Below are 20,019 nucleotides of genomic sequence, written 5' to 3'. Positions count from 1 at the left end.
TCAAGAGCTTCAAGTTCTTCTGCGTCCACATCACTCACTGATCACCTAACGGTCCTCTCACACCAGCACAGTCGTGAAGATGGCAGCATGAATTTACAGTAAGATTAGGGTTAGGCATATAGTTAGCAGTGTGATTAAGGTTACGGTTAAGGTTAGGGTTCGGTTTATATTAACCTTTTAAGAAGATAAATTGTAGAAATAGGCGGTATTATTACGACTTTGTGGCTGTAGTAACTAGTGATGACCTAGAATTAGTTTGACCTGAATTACTACCCTGTTGACACAGGTGGCTTCATCAACAACGGCAATGTGTGTTATGTGAAAAGTTGTATTAAAAAATGGCAGGTTTGATAAACTAGTAGGTTAATTACCTAACCAATCAGATACAAGTAGTAGAGTAGATTTTGGTTGTGAAGTAAATGATCAAAAAACTTTGTCATTTCAACCCCAAAAATATATATTTACCACTTGGTTGTCTATTGTATCATCCTGTCACAGGCCTTCCCAGTCAACACCACCTCATAAGATGAGGAAGTACATTGTTTATGCTGAGAGTTGTCCAGTTTGCAGCCGAACATGCAACATTGAGAAGACCAGCAAGGGGACCCTCAGCATCACATAGACATGCCCTCACTGTGAGCATTCCTATAAATGGAACAGGGTGGACACTAGAATCAGGTTGGTGACATTAGACCTGGTCAAAGGTCAAAACAGTTTAGAGATTTGTCCCAATTCACCTTCATAACCTATAGCCTGGTGGAAGCAGCCTGATTGCTGCATTTAGCATTCTATTTCACTTCCCATATCATGATTCCAAGATGGCGTAGCAGTGCAGACGTGTTTTGTTCGTCCTCTCTTGTACTTTTGTATTTTCAGCCTTTTTTAAATATATTTCAATTTTATTTTCAATCTCTTTTCCATTTTAAATCAATTATACCTTTCAGTAACCTGCCTCACCCAATGTGATATGGAACAGCACATTTTTTTTTAACCTTATAGCCAGAACCACCTAGCCATCAGAAGCTAGCCATCAGCAGCTAACCAGCTAATTAGCCACAAGCTATTTAGTCATTGTTAGCCACTGCTAGCGGCCTTTACCTTCTGCCAGCCCTTTTTTTTTAGCCTGGATAATACCTGCCAGCTCACCAGTATCGGACTGTTTCTCCACTACAACGCCGGATTCCTGCCATAAACCCTGGACCATTACTCTTGATTTTCACAGCTAGCTAGCTGCCACCGAGTGACCCAGTATCGAAGCTAGCCCTGAGCCAGGCCAGGCCCACTTCCCGGCCTACTCCACCCAAACACGGCCAGAATCCACTACTTTGGATCGGATCGGTAAGCTCTGGATCTTGGCACAGGATCACCACTGCTATCAAGTGGCTATAGTGGCTAACACCCCTGCCCCAAAGCTAGCACCAGTTAGCTGTGAGCCAGGCGCATCTCCCGGCTACCAAATTAAATTACTACAACTACAATACCGCTTTCGCCATCTGGCTTGGATCCTTTGTCGACACGGCGCCCCGCCGCACCACCACAACTGGTCTGCCGACAAATTACTCCAGCCGCTGTGCCTTCAACCGACCTCTGTCGGACGTCAGAGCAGACTCTTCTACTAGCCCCGGCCTGCTAACTTTAAACGCCGTGTCGCCTGCGTGCTAGAGTAATAGCTACTACTCCGAGGCTCCCCTGATCCATCTATTGCTGTCCCTTGGACCCTATGATCACTTGGCTACATAGCTGATACCTGCTGGACTGTCCATTAATCACGGTACTCCATTCTGTTTAATCTTGTTTATCTGTCAGCCCCAGCCGCAAACTCAGGCTCTGCGTGTAGTTTACCGACCCTCTCTGCCCACACATGCGGTGACCTCACCCATTATAACCAGCATGTCCAGAGATGCAACCTCTCTTATCATCACTCGATGCCTGGGCTTACCTCCGCTGTACCCATACCCCACCATACCCCTGTCTGCACATTATGCCCTGAATCTATTCAACCACGCCCAGAAATCTACTCCTTTTAATCTTTGTCCCCAATGCTCTAGATGACCAGTTTTGATAGCCTTTAGCCGAACCCTCATCCTACTCCTCCTCTGTTCCTCAGACGATGTGGAGGTAAACCCAGGCCCTGCGTGTCCCCAGGCACACTCATTTGTTGACTTCTGTGATCGAAAAAGCCTTGGTTTCATGCATGTTAACATCAGAAGCCTCCTCCCTAAGTTTGTTTTACTCACTGCTTTAGCCAACCCTGATGTCCTTGCCGTGTCTGAACCCTGGCGTAAGGAAGGCCACCAAACATTCTGAGATTTCCATACCCAACTACAACATTTTCCGTCAAGATAGAACTGCCAAAGGGGGAGGAGTTGCAATCTACTGCAGAGATAGTCTGCAAAGTTCTGTCATACTTTCCAGGTCTATGCCCAAACAGTTCGAACTTATCATTTTAAAAATGAACCTCTCCAGAAATAAGTCTCTTACTGTTGCCACCTGGTATCGACCCCCCTCCGCTCCCAGCTGTGCCCTGGACACCATATATGAATTGATCACCCCCCCATCTAGCTTCAGAGTTTGTTCTGTTAGGTGACCTAAACTGGGATATGCTTAACACCCCGGCAGTCCTACAATCTAAGCTAGATGCCCTCAATCTCACACAAATCATCAAGGAACCCACCAGGTACTATCCTAAATCCGTAAACATGGGCACCCTCATAGATATTATCCTGACCAACTTGCCCTCCAAATACACCTCTGCTGTTTTCAATTAGGATATCAGCGATCACTGCCTCATTGCCTGTATCCGCTATGGGTCTGCGGTCAAACGATCACCCCTCATCACTGTCAAGCGCTCCCTAAAACACTTCTGCGAGCAGGCCTTTCTAATAGACCTGGCCCGGGTATCCTGGACGGATATTGACCTCATCCCGTCAGTTGAGGGTGCCTGGTCATTCTTTAAAAGTAATTTCCTCACCATCTTAGATAAGCATGCCCCTTTCAAAAAATGCAGAACTAAGAACAGATATAGCCCTTGCTTCACTCCAGACCTGACTGCCCTTGACCAGCACAAAAACATCCTGTGGCGGACTGCAATAGCATCAAATAGTCCCCGCGATATGCAACTGTTCAGGGAAGTCAGGAACCAATACACCCAGTCAGTCAGGAAAGCAAAGGCTAGCTTTTTCAAGCAGAATTTGCATCCTGCAGCTCTAACTCCAAAGTTTTGGGACACTGTAAAGTCCATGGAGAACAAGAGCACCTTCTCCCAGCTACCCACTGCACTGAGGCGAGGTAACACGGTCACCGCCAATAAATCCACGATAATCGAACATTTCAATAAGCTTTTCTCTACGGCTGGCCATGCCTTCCTCCTGACTACTCCAACCCCGGCCAACAGCTCTGACCCCCCTGCAGCTACTTGCCCGAGCCTTCCAGCTTCTCCTTCACCCAAATCCAGATAGCAGATGTTCTGAAAGAGTTGCCAAACCTGGACCTGTACAAATCAGCTGGGCTAGACAATTTGGACCCTCTCTTTCTCAAACGAAATGCCGCCATTGTTGCAACCCCAATTACCAGCCGGTTCAACCTCTCTTTCAGACAGAGTTCAGTGTGTCAAAACGGAGGGCCTGTTGTCCGGACCTCTGGCAGTCTCTATGGGGGCACCACAGGGTTCAATTCTTGGTCCGACTCTTTTCTCTGTATATATCAATGAAGTCGCTCTTGCTGCTGGTGATTCCCTGATCCACCACCTCGCAGACGACACCATTCTGTATACTTCTGGCCCTTCCTTGGACACTGTGCTAACTAACCTCCAAACGAGCTTCAATGCCATACAACACTCCTTCCGTGGCCTCCAACTTCTCTTAAACGCTAGTAAAACCAAATGCATGCTCTTAAACCGATTGCTGCCCGCACCCACCCGCCCGACTAGCATCACTACCCTGGACGGTTCTGACCTAGAATATGTGGACAACTATAAACACCTAGGTGTCTGGCTAAACTGTAAACTCTCATTCCAGACTCATATTTAACATCTCCAATCCAAAATCAAATCTAGAATCAGCTTTTTATTTCGCAACAAAGCCTCCTTCACTCACGCCGTCAAACTTACCCTAGTAAAACTGAATATCCTACCGATCCTCGACTTCGGCGATGTCATCTACAAAATAGCTTCCAATACTCTACTCAACAAACTGGATGCAGTCTATCACAGTGAAATCCGTTTTGTTACCAAATCACCTTATACCACCCACCGCTGCGATCTGTATGCTCTAGTCGGCTGGCCCTCGCTACATATTTGTCGCCAGACCCACTGGCTCCAGGTCATTCATAAGTCTATGCTCGGTAAAGCTCCGCCTTATCTCAGCTCATTGGTCACGATAACAACACCCACCCGTAGCACACGTTCCAGCAGGTATATCTCACTGATCATCCCCCAAAGCCAACACCTCATTTGGCCTCCTTTCCTTCCAGTTCTCTGCTGCCAGTGACTGGAATGAACTGCAAAAATCGCTGAAGCTGGAGACTTATATTTCCCTCACCAACTTTAAACATTAGCTATCTGAGCAGATAACCGATCGCTGCAGCTGTACATAGTCCATCTGTAAGAGGAGCCGCTTAAAGAAGAAGTTACAGGTCTGTGAGAGCCAGAAATCTTGCTTGTTTGTAGGTGACCAAATACTTATTTTCCACCATAATTTGCAAATAAATTCATTAAAAATCCTACAATGTGATTTTCTGGATTTTTTTTCTCCTTTTGTCTGTCATAGTTGAAGTGTACCTATGATGAAAATTACCGGCCTCTCTCATCTTTTTAAGTGGGAGAACTTGCACAATTGGTGGCTGACTAAATACTTTTTTTTGCCCCACTGTATATATATATATATATATATTATATATCTAAAATGAAATAAAAAGGTGAATGCAGAGATCAGGTTGGTTCCACCATGCTAATCATAGCTACCATTGATAATGTTATCAGTGCCCTATGTGTGTGTGTTTTGATGTGTGACCAACCAGTATTTTTGATCAGGGGCCAGGAGCTGATCTACACTGCCATGCCCATCAATGGGGCACCTCACCTCCAGCCTCACCTCTATTTCTACAGATGAAGAGGACTGTAGATGCCAGCCTCTGTCGTTTGATGAGGAGACCATAATTAGGTAGGTTTTATCTGACCAGTTCAATCTTCAACATAGTACCTGTTTGTGTATCAGATGTGAGCTGTTCTAACTGCCGTTGGTGATAGAACAGTGATTATGGGCTCTATTTTCGGCTGGCGTTAAGGCAGCGCTAGTGTCAAATGGACGTTAGTTTTCAATTTCGTCATATGAAAACTGGGGCACTGGCATTTTCCAGCCCTAACGCCAGGTTTGGCAATTTATTTGTCTAACATCAGCACACTTGCGCTCAGATGGGAGGGGTGGGAATATTTGAGGAGTGTCCTTAAAAACATGATTTAAGTGCTAATTTCAGGCAGCGCTGGTAGGGATATTAAAGACCTATCAAAAGCTGATTTTAGCGGCAACGCAGTTGGTTATAGCAAGAATTTTGCCAGCGGAAACACAGCCTATCCAGCCATGAAGCACACTGCCATTATGTGCATGGAACAAGATGTAATTTGGTGACTGTATACTTCATATTTACAAACATAAAACACAAAATGTGTTTTCCCCATTTTGTTTTATTTGATTAAAAACCAAGCATAGCCTCTTCTGCTCTCAATGAAGGCATTTTTTAAAATTTGTCCTGCCCAATTTAGTCAAGTAGGCTTGTTAAGATGTCGATAAAGTGTTTGGCTCTTGAGACTGTTTGGAAATACATTTTCATCAAAGTTTTATTAAATTAGAAAGTTTGAGAGAAGCACAACAGTGAGCTGACATTCCCTTATTGTCTATGTAATTATTTTATGTTTTGGAACATGCTTTGGAACTGCGTAAAACTCCCTCCATGATGTAGTTCGTAGCATGGATAGGATGAGTACATAGCATACACCAGTCTGTTGAATAGGTCGTAGCATGGATAGGATGAGTACATAGCATACACCAGTCTGTTGGATAGGTCGTAGCATGGATAGGATGAGTACATAGCATACACCAGTCTGTTGAATAGGTCGTAGCATGGATAGGATGAGTACATAGGAAACACCAGTCTGTTGGATAGGTCGTAGCATGGATAGGATGAGTACATAGGAAACACCAGTCTGTTGGATAGGTCGTAGCATGGATAGGATGAGTACATAGGAAACACCAGTCTGTTGGATAGGTCGTAGCATGGATAGGATGAGTACATAGCATACACCAGTCTGTTGGATAGGTCGTAGCATGGATAGGATGAGTACATAGCATACACCAGTCTGTTGGATAGGTCGTAGCATGGATAGGATGAGTACATAGGAAACACCAGTCTGTTGGATAGGTCGTAGCATGGATAGGATGAGTACATAGCATACACCAGTCTGTTGGATAGGTCGTAGCATGGATAGGATGAGTACATAGGAAACACCAGTCTGTTGGATAGGTCGTAGCATGGATAGGATGAGTACATAGGATACACCAGTCTGTTGGATAGGTCGTAGCATGGATAGGATGAGTACATAGGATACACCAGTCTGTTGGATAGGTCTTGGCATGGATAGGATTACATTTACATTACATTTAAGTCATTTAGCAGACGCTCTTATCCAGAGAGACTTACAAATTGGTGCATTCACCTTATGACATCCAGTGGAACAACCACTTTACAATAGTGCATCTAAATATTTTAAGGGGGGAGGGGGTGAGAAGGATTACTTTATCCTATCCTAGGTATTCCTTAAAGAGGTGGGGTTTCAGGTGTCTCCGGAAGGTGGTGATTGACTCCGCTGTCCTGGCGTCGTGAGGGAGTTTGTTCCACCATTGGGGAGCCAGGAGCGAACAGTTTTGACTGAGCTGAGCGGGAACTGTACTTCCTCAGTGGTAGGGAGGCGAGCAGGCCAGAGGTGGATGAACGCAGTGCCCTTATTTGGGTGTAGGGCCTGATCAGAGCCTGGAGGTACTGAGGTGCCGTTCCCCTCACAGCTCCGTAGGCAAGCACCATGGTCTTGTAGCGGATGCGAGCTTCAACTGGAAGCCAGTGGAGAGAGCGGAGGAGCGGGGTGACGTGAGAGAACTTGGGAAGGTTGAACACTAGACGGGCTGCGGCGTTCTGGATGAGTTGTAGGGGTTTAATGGCACAGGCAGGGAGCCCAGCCAACAGCGAGTGCAGTAATCCAGACGGGAGATGACAAGTGCCTGGATTAGGACCTGCGCCGCTTCCTGTGTGAGGCAGGGTCGGGATGTTGTAGAGCATGAACCTACAGGAACGGGCCACCGCCTTGATGTTAGTTGAGAACGACAGTTTGTTGTCCAGGATCACGCCAAGGTTCTTAGCGCTCTGGGAGGAGGACACAATGGAGTTGTCAACCGTGATGGCGAGATCATGGAACGGGCAGTCCTTCCCCGGGAGGAAGAGCAGCTCCGTCTTGCCGAAGTTCAGCTTGAGGTGGTGATCCGTCATCCACACTGATATGTCTGCCAGACATGCAGAGATGCGATTCGCCACCTGGTCATCAGAAGGGGGAAAGGAGAAGATTATATATATAACTATATATATAAATATATATAGGATATATATATATATATATATAAATATATATAATATAGGATGAGTACATAGGATACACCAGTCTGTTGGATAGGTCGTAGCATGGCTAGGATCAGTCTGTTAGGTTTGTCTTAGCATTACCCCAGCGATATTCATCCACTTAGCTAATTGCCAGCCATTCAGTCCTTAGTTCTAATTGTTTATTAAGAGGCAAGACCTTCATTAATCATCACATCTCATAACTTAATAATGTGTTGTTAAATACTTTTATTCATGTTGGATACTTTCAGGGATTGAGTTACATGGCTAGCCAGGATCCATATGAATGCAATGCATACTGTTGCTATCTTACTTTTTACTATTACCTGGTTGTTGTGAACAGGCTTTGTGTCTCTTGTGTCTCCATGGTACTCATAGGTACTAGGCTACATATGGGTCCAGTGTGTCTGGCCTTTTGTGCATTGTACTGTACGTAGACATGAGTACACCTAACAGCAGCTGTCTTTTCTTCACGTGTGTGTGTAGACTCAGGTTGGCTGTGCGTGTGTGTCTGTGTGTGTGTGTGTGTTTTGTGCATGTATTTTAAATGAAGAGTCTGGATGGAATGTTTTTGTACATGTTTTAGGCTACTACTACTGGCTTCCGCTGTAACGTGTATGTAGCATTTCGCTACATTTCCCATGCATTGCTAGCATTTCACTATACCCGCAATCACATCTGCTGAATATGTTTATGTGACCAATAAAATTGTATTTGATTTGATTAGTCCCATGGATTGTTTGCAGTGACCAGAGTGGAGGTCTAGTGCAGTCAAGTCCTCATTTTCCCTTCTGCCTGGCATGTCGTTGTAGTATGTGTGTGTCTCTAGCCTTCTGTCAGGCAAGCCTGGGCCACATCTGTTTGTCATGTTAGCACTTAAGCGCCTGCAGGCACTGGGAAACAGACAGGAGACAGGGTGCTCTCGTTTTTCTCTCTCCTCCCTCCCTCTCTCTTAATTGTATTTGTTTATTAATCCATTTTCCGCCCACTTTTCCCTGTTGTTTGTGTTTTTGCTCCAATGGGCTTTTGCTCCGTCGCTGAACCTTTAACCGGCATACACTGACCTTTCAGTAGATGCCAAAAGACTCTGTAAGACAACCCCCCCCACCCCTGGCCTCTGAGTTCCCCCTCAGGCCATCTCCCCCAGAGATCCTAATGGAGTTAGTATAATGTCTGCACAGCGCCAGTCATAAAACTGATTTGGAGCTAAAGGTTTCGCAGAGACCACCACTCTGCCTTGCTGTGCCAAAAAAAGGCAGACATTAGAAAGAGCGGGGGGAAGACTGGGTGAGGTGGGGGGGAAAGCGGCGTAACTACGGCAATTGCAGACAATCTAATTGGTATTGACATCCTTGTCTCAGAACAAATTTGACATCTAAGGGCAAATCATTCTATTTAGTCGCTTGAATAGTCTCTGAGGCGAAGCGGCGCTACAATTGCCCAGCAGCTCTATTCTGGCCGCCACGCCCATGGATGCTGCGATCGATCCTAATCCAATTCTGGGACGAGGAAGAGAAAAATGAAAATAAAATAAAAAGCACGGTTAGGGTATATATTAACAAGGGAGGCACAATTCTGGACAGTGGGCGCCACCCATAATGCACTTCTGCTGCAGTATTGTAATGCCTAGAGCCACTGTAATCCCCTTCAGAAGAGGTGGCTGATGCCTCAAAGAAATCTGCTGCTCCAGCTAAAAGGAGTCTCCGGCCGCCAAACCACCCTCATTCTCTTAGAGGCCTGTCATGAATGAACCGTTCTGATTGTATTATCCTCACTCCCCTGAGAACTCATCTCATCTCTTCTGTTGTTGTTGTTGCTGTGACCGTCAGAGAAAGAGTGGAGTGGTCTTTCCATCAGAAGAACACACAGTGCAGGATAGACTCTTTCTTCTTGGTCAAAGAGGAGCAGTTGACTACGCTCTCTCTCTCTCTCTCCCTCTCTCTCTCTCTCTCTCTATTTTCTAAGTTACAGCAATGTGGGCACCTTTCAATGTGGATGGGCTTCAGACATATATAGAGTGGTTCACTCATTGTTAGGGGTTCTTGTTCTGGGCTATGAAGGAAGGACATATGGCCTCCTATATATGAAGTATAATTGGCCTGCCTAACCTCATATAGAAACAATGATTATGCTGCCTTGAGATGAACAGTATGTGAGTGAATGCATTTGAGTAAATGTCTTGGAATTTGAAGAGGCATTTACACACGTGTTCAGACTGTAAGTGTTTGAAATTCTAACCCTAGTGTTAAATTGGATTGTGTACCAAGCACACACTAAACCTATAGACCTCACAGGGCCCTTTGGGAAATACTTGCAAGAAATCACTATCTTTGGAACTCTCTTTGTGTACTCTTCAACTATGCCAGGCATAGTTATATATATATATATATATATGATTAGTGGTAAAACATTTTGGAAACAAACTCTTCCGATCTTGAACATTTTTGATTGAGGATCGACTTTGCTAACACTGTATCAGTAATCTTGTATCAGTAATCCAAATAAAATCTATGCGTATATACACCAGTATACTAAGAATGACATGTACAGCAGCAGATATATTACAGCGAGTTACGGTATGTTATTAAGAATCCAGTATATAAATACATGCCCTGTATATATACAGTGGGGCAAAAAAGTATTTAGTCAGCCACCAAATGTTCAAGTTCTCCCACTTAAAAAGAGGAGAGAGGCCTGTAATTTTCATCATAGGTACACTTCAACTATGACAGACAAAATGAGAAAAGAAATCCAGAAAATCCCATTGTAGGATTTTTATTGAATTTATTTGCAAATTATGGTGGAAAATAAGTATTTGGTCAATAACAAAATATTATCTCAATACTTTGTTATATACCCTTTGTTGGCAATGACAGAGGTCAAACATTTTCTGTAAATCTTCACAAGGTTTTCACACACTGTTGCTGGTATTTTGGCCCATTCCTCCATGCAGATCTCCTCTAGAGCAGTGATGTTTTGGGGCTGTTGCTGGGCAACACGGACTTTCAACTCCCTCCAAATATTTTCTATGGGGTTGAGATCTGGAGACTGGCTAGGCCACTCCAGGACCTTGAAATGCTTCTTACGAAGCCACTCCTTCGTTGCACGGGCAGTGTGTTTGGGATCATTGTCATGCTGAAAGACCCAGCCACGTTTCATCTTCAATGCCCTTGCTGATGGAAGGAGGTTTTCACTCAAAATCACATGATACATGGCCCCATTCATTGTTTCCTTTACACGGATCAGTCGTCCTTGTCCCTTTGCAGAAAAACACCCCTAAAGCATGATGTTTCCACCCCCATGCTTCACAGTAGGTATGGTGTCCTTTGGATGCAACTCAGCATTCTTTGTCCTCCAAACACAACGAGTTGAGTTTTTACCAAAAAGTTATATTTTGGTTTCATCTGACCATATGACATTCTCCCAATCTTCTTCTGGATCATCCAAATGCTCTCTAGCAAACTTCAGACAGGCCTGGACATGTACTTGCTTAAGCAGGGGGACACATCTGGCACTGCAGGATTTGAGTCCCTGGCGGCGTAGTGTGTTACTGATGGTAGGCTTTGTTACCTTGGTCCCAGCTCTCTGCAGGTCATTCACTAGGTCCCACCGTGTGGTTCTGGGATTTTTGCTCACAGTTCTTGTGATCATTTTGACCCCACGGGGTGAGATCTTGCATGGAGCCCCAGATCGAGGGAGATTATCAGTGGTCTTGTATGTCTTCCATTTCCTAATAATTGCTCCCACAGTTGATTTCTTCAAACCAAGCTGCTTACCTATTGCAGATTCAGTCTTCCCAGCCTGATGCAGGTCTATAGTGTTGTTTCAGGTGTCCTTTGACAGCTCTTTGGTCTTGGCCATAGTGGAGTTTGGAGTGTGACTGTTTGAGGTTGTGGACAGGTGTCTTTTATACTGATAACAAGTTCAAACAGGTGCCATTAATACAGGTAACGAGTGGAGGACAGAGGAGCCGCTTAAAGAAGAAGTTACAGGTCTGTGAGAGCCAGAAATCTTGCTTGTTTGTCGGTGACCAAATACTTATTTTCCACCATAATTTGCAAATAAATAAATTAAAAATCCTACAATGTGATTTTCTGGATTTTTTTTTCTCATTTTGTCTGTCATAGTTGAAGTGTACCTATGATGAATATTACAGGCCTCTCTCATCTTTTTAAGTGGGAGAACTTGCACAATTGGTGGCTGACTAAATACTTTTTTGCCCCACTGTACAGTGTATCTAAAATGCAACGTAAACTAGCAGATATATTAGAATGAGCTATGTGAAGAATACAGTATATGAATACACAGTGTGAAAAACAGTATAAAATAAACAATCCCGTGTTTATGTCTCTATATACATGGGATAGCAGCGTTGGCTGAGTGTGTTGTTGCGTGTGTTTGTGAGTATGGGTGTATGCCTGTGTGTGAATGTATATGTGAGTACAGAGTCTGTGTGTGTGAGGTGTGTGTGTGTTATGTGTGAGTCAGTCTATTTTTCTCAAATCATATCAAATTCTATTGGTCACATACACATATTTAGCAGATGTTATTGCGGGCGTGGCGAAATACTTGTCTCCTAGCTCCAACAGTGCAGTAATATCTAACAATTTACAACAATACATACAAATCTAAAAGTAAATTAATGGAATTTAGAAATATATAAATATATCTCTTATTACAGGAGAACTACTTACCAGAGGTGTGGACTCAAGTCACATGACTTGGACTGGAGTCAGACTCGAGTCACAAATATGATTGTGGACTACAGGAAAAGGAGCACCGAGCACGTCCCCATTCTCATCGTCGGGGCTGTAGTGAAGCAGGTTGAGAGCTTCAAATTCCTTGCTGTCCACATCAACAACAAACGAGAATGGTCCAAACACACCAAGACATTCGTGAAGAGGGCACGACAAAGCCTATTCCCCGCCCAGGAAACTAAAAAGATTTGGCATGGGTCCTGAGATCCTCAAAAGGTTATACAGCTGCAACATCAAGAGCATCCTGACCGGTTGCATCACTGCCTGGTACGGCAATTGCTCGGCCTATGACCGCAAGGCATTTCAGAGGGTAGTGCGTATGGCCCAATACATTACTGGGGAAAAGCTGCCTGCCATCCAGGACCTCTACACCAGGCGGTGCCTAAAAATTGTCTCAAAGACCCCAGCCACCCCAGTCATTGACTGTTCTCTCTACTACCACATGGCAAGCGGTACCGGAGTGCCAAGTCTAGGACAAAAAGGCCTCTCAACAGTTTTTACCCCCAAGCCATAAGACTTCTGAACAGGTATCCAATGGCTACCCGGACTATTTGTATTGTGTGCCCCCCCCAACCCCTCTTTTACGCTGCTGCTACTCTCTGTTTATCTTATATGCATAGTCACTTTAACCATACATCCATGTACATACTACCTCAATTGGCCCGACCAACCAGTGCTCCCGCACATTGGCTAACTGGGCTATCTGCATTGTGTCCCACCTCCTGCCAACTCCTCCTTTTACGCTACTGCTACTCTCTGTTCATCATATATGCATAGTCACTTTAACCATACCTACATGACAAACTACCTCAATAAGCCTGACTAACCGGTGTCTGTTTATAGCCTTGCTACTCTTATTTTCAAATGTATTTTTACTGTTGTTTTATTTATTTACTTACCTACACACACACATACCTTTTTTTGTACTATTGGTTAGAGCCTGTAAGTCAGCATTTCACTGTAAGTCTTCACCTGTTGTATTTGGCGCACGTGACAAATAAACTTGGATTTGATTTGATTTACATGCAACTCGACTTTGACTTTAACACCAATGACTCGGGACTTAACTTCGACTTGAACCTTTTGACTCAAACTGACGTGATACCCTCCCCAAGCCTAAATATTAAAAATGATGCTATTAAAAAAATTGTGCAGCGTATCAGCTCTTCATTTAACGGATTACAGTTTGAATCGGACAGCAAATTGTGCCAGCTGAGAAAAAGTTGTGAGGGGCAGTGCAGAGGGACGTCGCTGGGTGAATTCAGACGGAACCCTTGGAAAGATGATACCTCAACGTATTATGTTCGGATATAAAGACTACGCTGTAGTCATCAAAAAACGGATTGCAACTTGCAAAACATGTGGGAAGAAAATTACAGAACGAGGCGCAACAACTTGTTCAAACTTGTTTGATACTTGAAGCTGCACAAAGAACAGTAAGTTGGTAAGTTGTGGCTAATATAGCTGACAGCTATATTTTTTATTTTAATTTTATTTATTTATTTTATTTCACCTTTATTTAACCAGGTAGGCTAGTTGAGAACAAGTTCTCATTTGCAACTGCGACCTGGCCAAAATAAAGCATAGCAGTGTGAACAGACAACACAGAGTTACACATGGAGTAAACAATTAACAAGTCAATAACACAGTAGAAAAAAATGGGCAGTCTATATACAATGTGTGCAAAAGGCATGAGGAGGTAGGCGAATAATACAATTTTGCAGATTAACACTGGAGTGATAAATGATCAGATGGTCATGTACAGGTAGAGATATTGGTGTGCAAAAGAGCAGAAAAGTAAATAAATAGAAAACAGTATAAAAACAGTATGGGAATGAGGTAGGTGAAAATGGGTGGGCTATTTACCAATAGACTATGTACAGCTGCAGCGATCGGTTAGCTGCTCGGATAGCTGATGTTTGAAGTTGGTGAGGGAGATAAAAGTCTCCAACTTCAGCGATTTTTGCAGTTCGTTCCAGTCACAGGCAGCAGAGTACTGGAACGAAAGGCGGCCAAATGAGGTGTTGGCTTTAGGGATGATCAGTGAGATACACCTGCTGGAGCGCGTGCTACGGATGGGTGTTGCCATCGTGACCAGTGAACTGAGATAAGGCGGAGCTTTACCTAGCATGGACTTGTAGATGACCTGGAGCCAGTGGGTCTGGCGACGAATATGTAGTGAGGGCCAGCCGACTAGAGCATACAAGTCGCAGTGGTGGGTGGTATAAGGTGCTTTAGTGACAAAACGGATGGCACTGTGATAGACTGCATCCAGTTTGCTGAGTAGAGTTTTGGAAGCCATTTTGTAGATGACATCGCCGAAGTCGAGGATCGGTAGGATAGTCAGTTTTACTAGGGTAACCTTGGCGGCGTGAGTGAAGGAGGCTTTGTTGCGGAATAGAAAGCCGACTCTTGATTTGATTTTCGATTGGAGATGTTTGATGTGAGTCTGGAAGGAGAGTTTGCAGTCTAGCCAGACACCTAGGTACTTATAGATGTCCACATATTCAAGGTCGGAACCATCCAGGGTGGTGATGCTAGTCGGGCATGCGGGTGCAGGCAGCGATCGGTTGAAAAGCATGCATTTGGTTTTACTCGCGTTTAAGAGCAGTTAGAGGCCACGGAAGGAGTGCTGTATGGCATTGAAGCTCGTTTGGAGGTTAGATAGCACAGTGACCAATGACGGGCCAAAAGTATATAGAATGGTGTCGTCTGCGTAGAGGTGGATCAGGGAATCGCCCGCAGCAAGAGCAACATCATTGATATATACAGAGAAAAGAGTCGGCCCGAGAATTGAACCCTGTGGCACCCCCATAGAGACTACTAGAGGACCGGACAGCATGCCCTCCGATTTGACACACTGAACTCTGTCTGCAAAGTAATTGGTGAACCAGGCAAGGCAGTCATCCGAAAAACCGAGGCTATTGAGTCTGCCGATAAGAATATGGTGATTGACAGAGTCGAAAGCCTTGGCGAGGTCGATGAAGACGGCTGCACAGTACTGTCTTTTATCGATGGCGGTTATGATATCGTTTAGTACCTTGAGTGTAGCTGAGGTGCACCCGTGACCGGCTCGGGAAACCAGATTGCACAGCGGAGAAGGAACGGTGGGATTCGAGATGGTCAGTGACCTGTTTGTTGACTTGGCTTTCGAAGACCTTAGATAGGCAGGGCAGGATGGATATAGGTCTATAACAGTTTGGGTCCAGGGTGTCTCCCCCTTTGAAGAGGTGGATGACTGCGGCAGCTTTCCAATCCTTGGGGATCTCAGACGATATGAAAGAGAGGTTGAACAGGCTGGTAATAGGGGTTGCGACAATGGCGGCAGATAGTTTCAGAAATAGAGGGTCCAGATTGTCAAGCCCAGCTGATTTGTACGGGTCCAGGTTTTGCAGCTCTTTCAGAACATCTGCTATCTGGATTTGGGTAAAGGAGAACCTGGAGAGGCTTGGGCGAGGAGCTGCGGGAGGGGGGGGGGCAGAGCTGTTGGCCGAGGTTGGAGTAGCCAGGCGGAAGGCATGGCCAGCCGTTGAGAAGTGCTTATTGAAGTTTTCGATAATCATGGATTTATCGGTGGAGACCGTGTTACCTAGCCTCAGTGCAGTGGGCAGCTGGGAGGAGGTGCTCTTGTTCTCCATGGACTTCACAGTGTCCCAGAACTTTTTGGAGTTGGAGCTACAGGATGCAAACTTCTGCCTGAAGAAGCTGGCCTTAGCTTTCCTGACTGACTGCGTGTATTGGTTCCTGACTTCCCTGAACAGTTGCATATCACGGGGGCTATTCGATGCTATTGCAGTCCGCCACAGGATGTTTTTGTGCTGATCGAGGGCAGTCAGGTCTGGAGTGAACCAAGGGCTGTATCTGTTCTTGGTTCTGCATTTTTTGAACGGAGCATGCTTATCTAAAATGGTGAGGAAGTTACTTTTAAAGAATGACCAGGCATCCTCAACTGAGAGGATGAGGTCAATGTCCTTCCAGGATACCCAGGCCAGGTCGATTAGAAAGGCCTGCTCACAGAAGTGTTTTAGGGAGCGTTTGACAGTGATGAGGGGTGGTCGTTTGACTGCGGCTCCGTGGTGGATACAGGCAATGAGGCAGTGGTCGCTGAGATCCTGGTTGAAGACAGCGGAGGTGTATTTGGAGGGCCAGTTGGTCAGGATGACGTCTATGAGGGTGCCCTTGTTTACAGAGTTAGGGTTGTACCTGGTGGGTTCCTTGATGATTTGAGTGAGATTGAGGGCATCTAGCTTAGATTGTAGGACTGCCGGGGTGTTAAGCATATCCCAGTTTAGGTCACCTAACAGAACAAACTCTCACGCTAGATGGGGGGCGATCAATTCACAAATGGTGTCCAGGGCACAGCTGGGAGCTGAGGGTGGTCGGTAGCAGGCGGCAACAGTGAGAGACTTATTTCTGGAGAGAGTAATTTTCAAAATTAGTAGTTCAAACTGTTTGGGTATGGACCTGGAAAGTATGACATTACTTTGCAGGCTATCTCTGCAGTAGACTGCGACTCCGCCCCCTTTGGCAGTTCTATCTTGGCGGAAGATGTTATAGTTGGGTATGGAAATCTCAGAATTTTTGGTGGCCTTCCTGAGCCAGGATTCAGACACGGCAAGGACATCAGGGTTAGCAGAGTGTGCTAAAGCAGTGAGTAAAACAAACTTAGGGAGGAGGCTTCTGATGTTGACATGCATAAAACCAAGGCTTTTTCGATCACAGAAGTCAACAAATGAGGGTACCTGGGGACATGCAGGGCCTGGGTTTACCTCCACATCACCCGCGGAACAGAGAAGGAGTAGTATGAGGGTGCGGCTAAAGGCTATCAAAACTGGTCTCCTAGAGCGTTGGGGGCAGAGGATAAGAGGAGCAGGTTTCTGGGCATGGTAGAATATATTCAGGGCATAATGCGCAGACAGGGGTATGGTGGGGTGCGGGTACAGCGGAGGTAAGCCCAGGCACTGGGTGATGATGAGAGAGGTTGTATCTCTGGACATGCTGGTTGTAATGGGTGAGGTCACCGCATGTGTGGGAGGTGGGACAAAGGAGGTAACAGGGGTATGCAGAGTGGATCTAGGGGCTCCATTGTGAACTAAAACAATGATAACTAACCTGAACAACAGTATACAAGGCATATTGACATTTGAGAGAGACATACAGCGAGGCATACAGTAAGCACAGGTGTTGAATTGGGAAAGCTAGCTAAAAACAGTAGGCGAGGCTAATCAGCTAGCACAACAAACAGCAGGTAAAATGGCGTTGACTAGGCAACTGGGCCGACAGATAAAACAAACAAGCAGAATGGAGGACCGTGATTAATGGACAGTCCAGTGTGCGTCAGCTATGTAGCCAAGAGATCAGTGTCCAGGGGGAAGCGGTGGATGGGCAGGGAAGCTGGACTGGCGAGTGTTATCCAGGTTTAAAAAGAAACTAACAATGACTAAATAGCTTGTAGCTATTTAGCTGGTTAGCGTCTGGAGGTTCTTGAGTGAGTCATAAAAATAAAATAAAAATTAAAAGTAATAGCGATTCCGTATCACAGTGGGTGAGGCAGGTTTCCGGAAGGTATAGACAAAATAAAAATCAAAAAGAGATAGAAAGTAAATGGGTTCAGAGAGTGTTTGGGACGCGGTGATTCAGACGGTTAGCAGGCCTGTGCTATCAAGCTAACAGTTCGTAGGCCCGGGCTAGACAAGCTAGCCGTTAGCAGGCCGAATTAGCAAGCAGGGAGATAGCGAGGGCTAGAGAGTTAACCTTTGGGGGACGTCGCGATGGGGTGAGTCTGTTTATTCCTCTTCATGCGGTGACATCGACAGACCGGTCGTGGGCCCGGGTAATTGTAGCCCAGGAGTATGCTACAGGTGCTCTAGTATGCTAGGTGAGCAGGAGACACAGCGTTTCAAAAAGCTCGCGGGCCTTGGCCAGCAGATGGATCTTTGGCGATGTCGCAACGGAAAAGCCTGTTGAAACCACCTCGGACGATTATGTCGGCGACCCGTCGTGATGGATCGGCGGGGCTCCGTGTCGGCAGTAAAGGGTCCAGGCCAATTGGCAAAAGAGGTAATGTTGGACCTCTTCGGCTAGTCGGGAGATGGGCTTAGCTCGAGGCTAACTGGTGCTTGCTTTGGGGCAGAGACGTTAGCCAGGAGTAGCCACACGGATTGCAGCTAGCTAGTTGCGATGATCCGGTGTAAGAGAGAGGTTGACCAGGCTGGTAATAGGGTTTGCGACAATGGCGGCAGATAGTTTCAGATTGTCAAGCCCAGCTGATTTGTACAGGTCCAGGTTACCTAGCCTCAGTGCAGTGGGCAGCTGGGAGGAGGTGCTCTTGTTCTCCATGGACTTTACAGTGTCCCAGAACTTTTTGGAGTTAGAGCTACAGGATGCAAATTTCTGCTTGAAAAATGTTTTGGGGAGTATCCCCACATGCCTTTTGGTGAACACCAAACGTGTTTGCTTCTTTTTCTTTTTTTCTTTAAGCAATGTTTTTTTTCTGGCCACTCTTCCGTAAAGCCCAGTTCTGTGGAGTGGTCCCGTATACAGATACTCCAATTTCCGCTGTTGAGATTTGCAGCTCCTTCAGGGTTAACTTTGGTATCTTTGTTGCCTCTCTGATTAATGCCCTCCTTGCCTGGTCTGTGTGTTTTGGTGTGCGGCCCTTTCTTGGCAGGTTTGTTGTGGTGCAATATTCTTTCAATTTTTTAATAATGGATTTAATGGTGCTCCGTGGGATGTTCAAAGTTTCTGATATTTTTATAAACCAACCCTGTACTTCTCCACAACTTTGTCCCTGACCTGTTTAGAGAGCTCCTTGGCCTTCATGGTGCCCCTTGCTTAGTGGTGTTGCAGACTCTGGGGCCTTTCAGAACAGGTGTATAAACTGAGATCATGTGACAGATCATGTGACACTTGGATTGCACACAGGTGGACTTTTTTCAAACTAATTATGTCACTTCTGAAGGTAATTGGTTGCACCAGATCTTATTTCGGGGCTTTATAGCAAAGGGGGTGAATTCATATGCACGCACAGCTTTTTGTTTACATTTTTTATACATTTTTGAAACATGTTCTTTAAAAAAATTTCACTTCAGCAATTTGGACTGTTTTGTGTATGTCCATTACATGAAATCCAGATAAAAATACATTTAAATTACAGGTTGTAATGCAACAAAATATGAAAAAATGCCAAAAGGAATAAATACTTTTGCAAGGCACTGTAAAGCACAGGAAACATGGTAACATGCTGGTAGGACGTGACGGGACAAGACGAACTCGCAACAGACAAACAGAAAACCCCCTTTGAATCCTGGAAACAGGAGACAAAGTGTTGTGAGATAGGGGTTTAATTCTAGATACATGGAAAGTGGGATGTATACGGAGAGTGCAGGGCAACAGAAGGCGAACAGCAGAGGGGCTAAGGACCTTAGAGATGGAGACAGTGCCGACTCCACCAGGAGGGGCAAATCCCGAGTGGACAGCCAAAATGTATTTTTAAATGTCACTTTTATTTAACCAGGTAGGCCAGTCGAGAACAAGTTCTCATTTACAACTGCGACCTGGCCAAGATAAAGCAAAGCAGTGCGACAAAAACAGCAACACAGAG

General features: G+C 45.3%; 1 long non-coding RNA gene across 1 annotated transcript; it reads left to right on the top strand.

Moving 5' to 3' along the window:
* Window positions 1-368: 368 nt before the first annotated feature.
* Window positions 369-12,474, top strand: LOC124006764. The gene is made up of 3 exons (XR_006833834.1): window positions 369-678; window positions 5,030-5,159; window positions 12,341-12,474. It is a non-coding gene; the product is annotated as an uncharacterized LOC124006764 (long non-coding RNA).
* The last annotated feature ends 7,545 nt before the right edge of the window (window positions 12,475-20,019 follow it).

The sequence above is a fragment of the Oncorhynchus gorbuscha genome, linkage group LG20, assembly GCF_021184085.1.
Source record: "Oncorhynchus gorbuscha isolate QuinsamMale2020 ecotype Even-year linkage group LG20, OgorEven_v1.0, whole genome shotgun sequence".
NCBI lineage: Eukaryota > Metazoa > Chordata > Actinopteri > Salmoniformes > Salmonidae > Oncorhynchus > Oncorhynchus gorbuscha.
Note: the sequence above shows the minus strand (reverse complement) of the source record. Positions and strands in the feature narration are given on the sequence as shown.